Source organism: Cydia fagiglandana, chromosome 22 (genome assembly GCF_963556715.1).
Source record: "Cydia fagiglandana chromosome 22, ilCydFagi1.1, whole genome shotgun sequence".
NCBI lineage: Eukaryota > Metazoa > Arthropoda > Insecta > Lepidoptera > Tortricidae > Cydia > Cydia fagiglandana.
In genome coordinates, this window is record NC_085953.1 from 3,192,305 (window position 1) to 3,201,066 (window position 8,762).

An 8,762-nucleotide genomic window follows, 5' to 3' on the forward strand; every position below is an offset into this window, starting at 1 on the left:
TCCGACCCAATTCGTACCTATTGTCACAGTGGAAATCAATATGAAATCGTACCAAAATGGATCGGAATTTAAATTCACTGACTGTACCTACCTATATAAATAGTAAATTAAATGTTTATTCAAGAATAAAGCCGCATGACATAATAATAATACTCATACTCAGTATACAGCAAGTCATGATGTGTGAGTCTTGACCCACAAAGGGTTGTGGCGTCAAATGAAGTAAGTAAGTAAAATCGGTTCTACTGTTATTGTGCTAACTATTGTGTCCATTGGCACCTCTGTCACGTACCTAGAGAATCGTCGCGTCGCAACCCGGGTAAGTGACGAATAACAAGTTTATCCGGGCCTTTTCTCAATTGTTTCAACCTTACGAGTCCCGGTTTACGGTTGTATTGTGGCGATTAAATTTAATGGCGGATTGGAAGTCCTTTATGGAGGTTTTATTTTGGCTAGTTTTTGTATGTTATGTATTGTACCTTTAAGGTACCGTTCGGATTTAGACAGCAGCATTACTGCTACAGTATTTCGGCGCGATATCACTGCATTGGTGACACTAATCTAAATAATCCGGGCGGCAACATTGATTTTGACATTTGTGGCAGCAAGAGTCATCAATACAATCTCAAACACATGTTGCGTTGTTATGTCACAGAGTTCTTATGACCACCTCCTGTGTCCATCATCAAATAAACTTTGTATACGGTACCATAATAATGCACTGGTACCAAATATCACAAAATTTGCGTGTGAAAATTCAAATCAATTGGAAATGGGACTAATTAAGCTTGCATGATTTGACCCGAACATATCAGTTCAGACATACATACAAACGTTGGAAGTTAAATAAAACTTGTAAAAATAAAGCGATACGGTGTGACACACAGCCATGTTGTAACAAATATTCAACTGTTAGCAATCTCTCTCTGTCACTCCTTCGCGTCGGAGCGGGAGACCGTCGGAGTGTTGACAAAAATTGGCAAATGAAAAAAGTTCGCGAACGAGTGAATGAGTTGAGTGAGCGGATTGAATGGACGTGAACTTTTATTCGAATGGTGTATTTTTCATTTGGAATTCGAGTGACTTTCGGATTAACTTTACGGTCTCTTGATTGGAGTTTTACGTTGTAAATTTTATCGGTAAATATCAAGATTAATTTATCATAGTTAAGGTAAATACGGCCAATTCCGTCATACGGAAAATTCTGTCAACAAGCGTTTTATAGGGTTCCGTATCCAAAGGGTAAAACGGGACTATATTACTAAGACTCCGCTGTCAGTCCGTCCGTCCTTCCGTCCCTCTGTCACCAGGCTGTATCTCACGAACCGTGATAGCTAGACAATTGAAATTTTCATAAATGATGTATTTCTGTAGGCGCTATAACAACAAATACTAAAAAGTACGGAACCCTCGGTGGGCGAGTCCGACTCGCACTTGTCCGGTTTTTTTAAACAGTATACATAATTTCCTCGATAAAGCAGCGATTGCTGATAAAAACATGACGGATTTGGCCACATTGACCTTCCATAAGTTCCGAAAAACCCATTTTACGAGCCGGAGGTTGGGTGTCCTTTTGAATCCCTAACAACGTTTGTCCTAAAGTCACTTGCCCTAACTGGTTTGTCCTAATGGGCACATGCCCTAACGATCAATTTAGGTTAGTACTGCGACATTCGCGAAAACGAATCGCTACCAGAAAAGTAGGTTAGCTTAGGTTTAGTGTTAGGACAACTGATTATTATGACAAACAATATTAGGCAATGCAAAGATAGGAGAAAAGACTTTAGGGATTCAGATATAGATCCCCGGCAGTTGAACCAACGTTTCAAAGTGTATTAAATTATCTACTTAAACGCTCTGCAAGTGTATTATTTTCTAGAATAGTAATAATATACAGTTAAAGCAACTCCTGTCTGTCGCAGAATAACTGAAATATTTCCACAAATGGCCGAACTATTGCATTGTAGATCAAGCTAATGCATAGATCCGATATCTAAGTATACTTACATTTTATTGTTTACGAAAACGGGACTTAATCACGTATAATTAAGTTTAAAATGCACCGTATTTTCTAGGACGACATTGTCCCTGTGGTCTCGAAGAAAGACTGGCTAAAGTTGACATCAACATCTTCTAGCTGCGCGAGTTTTTTGCGTCTGGCGGCGCGATTTGGGAAATAAATTAGAGATTAACTAGATACGATATAGTAAAGATATGTGACGTTCCAAGGCAAAAGGTACCTTATGGCGGCAGGCGTTACGTTGCATAGCGCGGCAATAATGTTGGAGCGGCGTTAATAATAGCGTAAGCGCCAACTCTGCCATGAGGTCCGTGGGACGTCACAATCGAGCCGTTAGAAAGACGGCAGGGCCGACCTGGCATAGAACCGCCGCAGACAGAACAACATGAAAGAGGCATGTTCAGCAGTGGACGCAAATATGCTGAGAAGAAGAAGAAGATGTCAAGGCTGCAACAGTAATGCAGCTGCATTCGACATCCGAACGTCACCAAAGGTGACATTTCAATGACAACTGCATTAACAGTATGCCTACGGCTGTTAAGGTTTTCTCCACTCCGCTGGATTACAATCAATGCTATTGGTTGATTCCCGCTCGTCTCCTCTCACCGCGTATCTCCGCCTCGGTGAGAAGGTAGCTTTAGTTCCAAGTCCCCATTCTTTTATTCAGTAGGTACCTACCGCTCAGTTGCTTTTAATGTCGATTAAACACTTCGTACTTATTTATTTGTCCGAAGTCTACAATTCCCCTACATTTCTTATAAACCTTTCTAAGCCTACATACACCCATTTTAAAGCTCTCGAGTGAATGATTGAATGATTGATGTGCTGAGTGAATGGAACGGGTTAGCGCGCGAGGCAAATGAGCCGATTTGGGGGTGTAGTGCAGGAAAATTATTATTTGATGACGGAGATTCGTCATTCGAAGTGCGAAGTGCGAAGTTATTCATATTTCACCCTGTTGATGTGAATAGATTGTAATACGATCACCGGAGATTTAAGATGTTGTTGAATATTAGAGTTAGACCAAGAAAAGTCTGCAGCGATTTTGATAGCCCACGCAATGCAAGTGTTACTTATACGGCATGATTTTATAGAAGTTTGACGTTTAAAATAACACTTGCACTGCGTGGGCTATCAAAATCCCTGTAGACTTTTCTTGGCCTAACTCTACCAATATTTTGGAAATTCTTAGAAGAATGTTTTAAGGATTTGTGGGATGTAACGAGCAGACGAATCGCCTGATGGTAAGTGATTACCGTTGCACATGGACACCCGTAATACCAGAGGGGTTGTAAGTGCTTTGCTGGATTTTATGATGTAAGTACGCTATTTTCTTGAAGATCGATTTTGAAGAGATTCTTAAGGGATTTTATAATTAATAGAATCAGGCGTTACATTGCAGAAATCCTTAACCAGTCAACATAGTGAATCTTTTTATTACTTAGGTACTTATTAAAAAACATCGGCATCCATATGTTACGGTGTCGACTTACCATAAGCTGGGTCCAGTCCAGTATGCTTATTTATCAGCATCTTGTAGTAGTAATAAAACAAGACTTAGGGTCTCCCCAAATATTCCCGCATTCGGCAAAAGCCGGTAGGAAAAAGCTTTATGTCCGCGCAATAAGAGCGAAAAAGCCGTCGACGCGTCGGCAGGCGCCGGCCGATGCGAGCCGAGCCGAACGACGACTTTTTCGCTCTTATTGCGCGGACATAAAGCTTTTTCCTATCGGCTTTTGCCGAATGCGCGTCGATATATTTGGGGAGACCTTTACATGCCAATTCGAACGTACACCTGACCACAAAACGATCTCGGTTAGATATCATTCGCGCGTTAATTTCGTTCGGAATTGTCTGTACTCGGAAATGACAAGTGATATTATCATTTAGATATTATCATTATGATGTTAAGTGCTCGTTCGAATTGGCATGTTAATTAACAACGTTTTGAAACCAAAATACATTGTAACAAGCCAACCCTTATTAAAATTAATCTATCATCTGATTTCTGAATCCTCTGCCAAATTGAATGGTAATTAAATGCGGGGTAATGAGCGAATGAATGAAATGAACGAGTTCACTTAGTACTGCAGTTATTATGTTTTAATCGTGTACCTATTTTAAGCCGTGCGTTTTAATGATTTGAATATCATAGTATGTTAATTGAATGAAAAAATTAGTGAAATAACGAATTCAACGTGTTTCGATTAAATCTAATACAGTTATACTGATAACTTGATACGTGATTAAATCAAGCTTCTTTTCGAACATTGGATTAAATCGATAACCACTGCTATAAGTCTTTATTTGAAATAATTTGTATCAAATTATTTATTTTTTACTTTTTTGTACAAAAATTACTGTAAATATAATATTTTTCTCATAGCTTTGATACAATTCATACAATTTTCCATTCAATTCAATTCCATACAATTTGTAACCTTATAATGGAAAATTGTATTGAGCTTGACAGCTTGATAATGATAGCTATAAAGCCGAAGGGTCTGGTCTGCATATTAATTAAAGATTTCTTTTTAATTTACATTTTAATTAGTATAGAGTATTAACTGCACCTACCACTAAAAGAAATAAAATAAAACTATTATACATACAGTAAACACTTACAGCTACGATCCGACGAGACAATCTAACCAAAAATAAAACTTACAATTTACAATTATCCTAGTAATAAAAGCAAACACATTTCGTTCACTTGGCAACTCACTGATTATAAATATCTGCAGATATCGCTGCGCCAAAGTGAATGTTAATTTCAATAAGTGAATGAACGAATCCATTCCATTCACTCTCTCGACCGCAGTAATATCCCGCGTTAAAAGTTTGGACGTCCACTTCGGGATTGTAATGAACATGTCAAAATGTGGGTTATGGAGGAAGTTGGGAAGTCTAAATGACTGTATATAATATGTCTGCGGTCTATTTGCGACTTTGTATGAAATTTTCAATCTATATATGTATATAAATGCAAGTGTCCTGACTGACTGACTGATTCATCACCGCAGAGCAGAAACTACAAAAGATAGAAAGTTGAAATTTGCACACTAGATTACATTTATAAAGTGTACAAGAGATAAGAAGCGATTTTGAGAAATTCAACCCCTAAGGGGGTTAAAAAGGGGCTGAAAGTTTGTATGGGGTTCAAGTTTTATTGTAAGCTAGGAATTTGAAACTTCGTAAAAAGATATATTATTAAAATACAAGAAAACTGATTTCAGCGTTTTTGAAAATTCATCCCTTAAGATGGTGAAAAATGGGTTAAAAGTTTGTATGGATATCAAAATTTTTTTCGAACGCGGAACTTGAATCTTTGTATTTGGGGATATTATTAAAAGACAGGAAAAGTAATTTCAGCGTTTTGTAAAATTCATCCCCTAACAGGGTTAAAAAGGGGTTCAAAATTTGAATCCACTACAAATGCTTTGAAACTTCTTAGAGAGGCGTAATAGCCGATTACAAAAAAAAGTAATTGAAACGTTTTTGGAAATTCAACCCCTAAGGGGATTAAAAAGGGGATTAAAGTTCGTCTTGGGGTGCAAATTTTATTTTAAGCTAGGAACTTGAAACTATGCAAAAAGGGATTAAATTAAATTACAAGAAAACTAATTTCAGCGTTTTTGAAAATTCATCCCCTAAGGTGGTGAAAAGGGGGTTGAAAGTTTGTAAGGATATCAAAATTTTTTTCGAACGCGGGACTTGAATCTTTGTATTTGGGGATATTATTAAAAGACAGAAAAAGTAATTTCAGCGTTTTGTAAAATTCATCCCCTAAGAGTGTTAAAAAGGGGTTGAAAGATTGAATATATTACAAATGCTTTGAAACTTCTTAAAAAGGCATAATAGCTGATTACAAAAAAAAGCGATTGCAATGTTTTTGGAAATTCAACCCCTAAGGGGGTTAAAAAGGGGATGAAAGTTCGTCTTGGGGTGCAAATTTTATTTTAAGCTAGGAACTTGAAACTTTGCAAAAAGGGATGAAATTAAACTACAAGAAAACAAATTTCAGCGTTTTTGAAAATTCATCCCCTAAGGTGGTGAAAAGGGGGTTGAAAGTTTGTAAGGATATCAAAATTTTTTTCGAACGCGGGACTTGAATCTTTGTATTTGGGGATATTATTAAAAGACAGGAAAAGTAATTTCAGCGTTTTGTAAAATTCATCCCCTAAGAGTGTTAAAAAGGGGTTGAAAGTTTGAATCCATTACAAATGCTTTGAAACTTCTTAAAAAGACATAAAGCTGATTACAAAAAAAAGCGATTGCAACGTTTTTGGAAATTCAACCCCTAAGGGGGTTAAAAAAGGGATAAAAGTTCGTCTTGGGGTGCAAATTTTATTTTAAGCTAGGAACTTGAAACTTTGCAAAAAGGTATTAAATTAAATTACTTACTTACAAGAAAACTAAATTCAGCGTTTTTGAAATTTCATCCCCTAACGTGGTGCAAAAGGAGTTGAAAGTTTGTATGAATATCAATCATTTTTTTTCAAGCTTTCAAGCTAGGAACTTCAAACTTGGTAAAAGGGCATTAACATTATATTAAAAGTTTGTATTATAAAGTTTGCATCGATGAAAATGATAGGTACTCAAGATGTAAAATGTTCAAGAAAAGAGTCCACGCGGACGAAGTCGCGGGCAACAGCTAGTAGATAGATAAATAGATAGTATTTATTTCTGTTTGAAAATTTACAGGAAAGTTGTAGTTTAGTTATTGTTTAGTTTGTATTTTTATGTCCTATTTATAAATAAATATAAATTTACACGTTATTTGTGACGTTACATGACAAAAAGTGCCTTATGGCGGCTGGCACTTACGTCGCATAGTGTCGCAATAATATTGGAGCGGCGTTAATAATAAATAGCGTAAGCGCCAACCGCCATAAGGTACCTTTATCCGTGGGACATCACATCTTTCCTTAAAAATAGCAGAACTTTACAAACAGATCGTCATGTGACTCATGTGCATACAAACAAAATTTAAACAATAGGTGGGAGTGAATAAGTTGCTTTCTTTTGTCTTGTCATTATAGCGAAGTGCGCGCACTTTTCGTGTAATTTGTAAATTCCATGATTCTTAGACGACAGGCACCTTGAATAATCTTCAAATAATGCTTATAAAATTTGAGAGAAGCGTTGTTCACACGTTCATATAAGTCGCCTCAAAATCTACAGGTTGGCTAAAAAATTAACTGCATTCCCGTTGCCAGGGAGGTTTTGGTATTATACTGAGCAACTTTTACTATGGGACCAACCCCAGATAGCGAAAAAAAAATTTCCTCAAAAAATGAAGAAAGTGTATCTGTAACTTTTAAGTTATTTCACTGAACTGTGACGCGGTGGGCAAAGTTATGTCAAAGGGCAAAGTTTTATACTTTTACGGTATAGCATTCAAAACGTTTCATTTGGTTTGAAAGTCGCTTGGCCCACTCAATCGCTAAGCTAACCTAATTGTTTCTAAAATGAAGTGGACGGAGTGCCTAACAGCTCTGACTCGTTAATGTCGTTTAATGGACGCGGGCCTAACTCGATTAGGTCTTGGCACGCTGACGTGTTTTAACGCTGACGTGTTTTAACGTCCAAAGACAGTTACTGTTAAAGGCTGATGGCCTAAAGTACCTATTGGTTTACTTGAGTCGATCAAGTATTCTTCTTCTTATGTCGATGGTTTCAGACGGGACCAGCGGGCGGAACATGGTTCCAATTTTATCGTTTGTTACCATGCCTGTCACGTTCTAACCAATATGTATGTAAGTGCGAAAGTATCGGGCAAAGTGACAGGCGATAAAAATGGAACCATGCTGCGCCCGCAGAAGGAAGAAGAAGACATTTATCGTCCTGTCTGTCGCATCATCATCATCTGACGGTCTAGCATGAGTTGCTCAAGACCCAAGTAAATCATTACCCATTAGAGTCTGTGCGGAAAGAGAAGAGTCGTGGCAGAAACGGGAACTAACATTTTAAATTTTATATGGCAATCAAACCTTTGACACCTGTCTTGTAAAAAGTAAACAAACTTCTGTGATTGTATATTTTTATTAACAAAAACCGCAAGTTTTATGTATAAAATATTTTCAAAACACGATAAAACCGTACATAAAAATACAAGGAAAATTATATTTAACATTGTTCGGTTTTTTCAGCGGGAAGAAAACGGCTAAAAGCTGACTATCGACTTACAAAAAGTCGCGGAACGTGTTTCCGCTATTCGCGGGTATTGATGTTGTATTTAATATTAAATAATTACCTATTTAATAAGCCCCCTAAGTAACTTATCTCCGGTACATAATCGGTAAGTATATTCATTCAAAATATATAAAATTTTCATAAATATGCAGGTCATTCATGATCTCTAAAATAACTGACAAATAGTCTTGATACTTGCCATTTTATGCATATTTATATGTAATTTCTTTTTCAGGATTGTGTAAAAGTACCTACGGCATCTCGAATAAAAGACCGCTAAGTAGGTGATATGCAAGAATTCGTAATCAACGTGCCGGATTCAAGCACATCCAGTTCAGATGAAGATAGTTCTATGAGTGTCCCTGGTTGTTCTGAAGCTAGCTCAAACATAAGTGACAGACTTCGATTACAAAGAATAAAACTTTTTCTAATAAAATATTTCTTTATTTGTAAGTTCGTTTACTAGATTCTGAATAAAACTTTTTCTAATAAAATATTTCTTTATTTGTAGGTTCTGTTAGTTACGAAATTATATTTCATATTATTT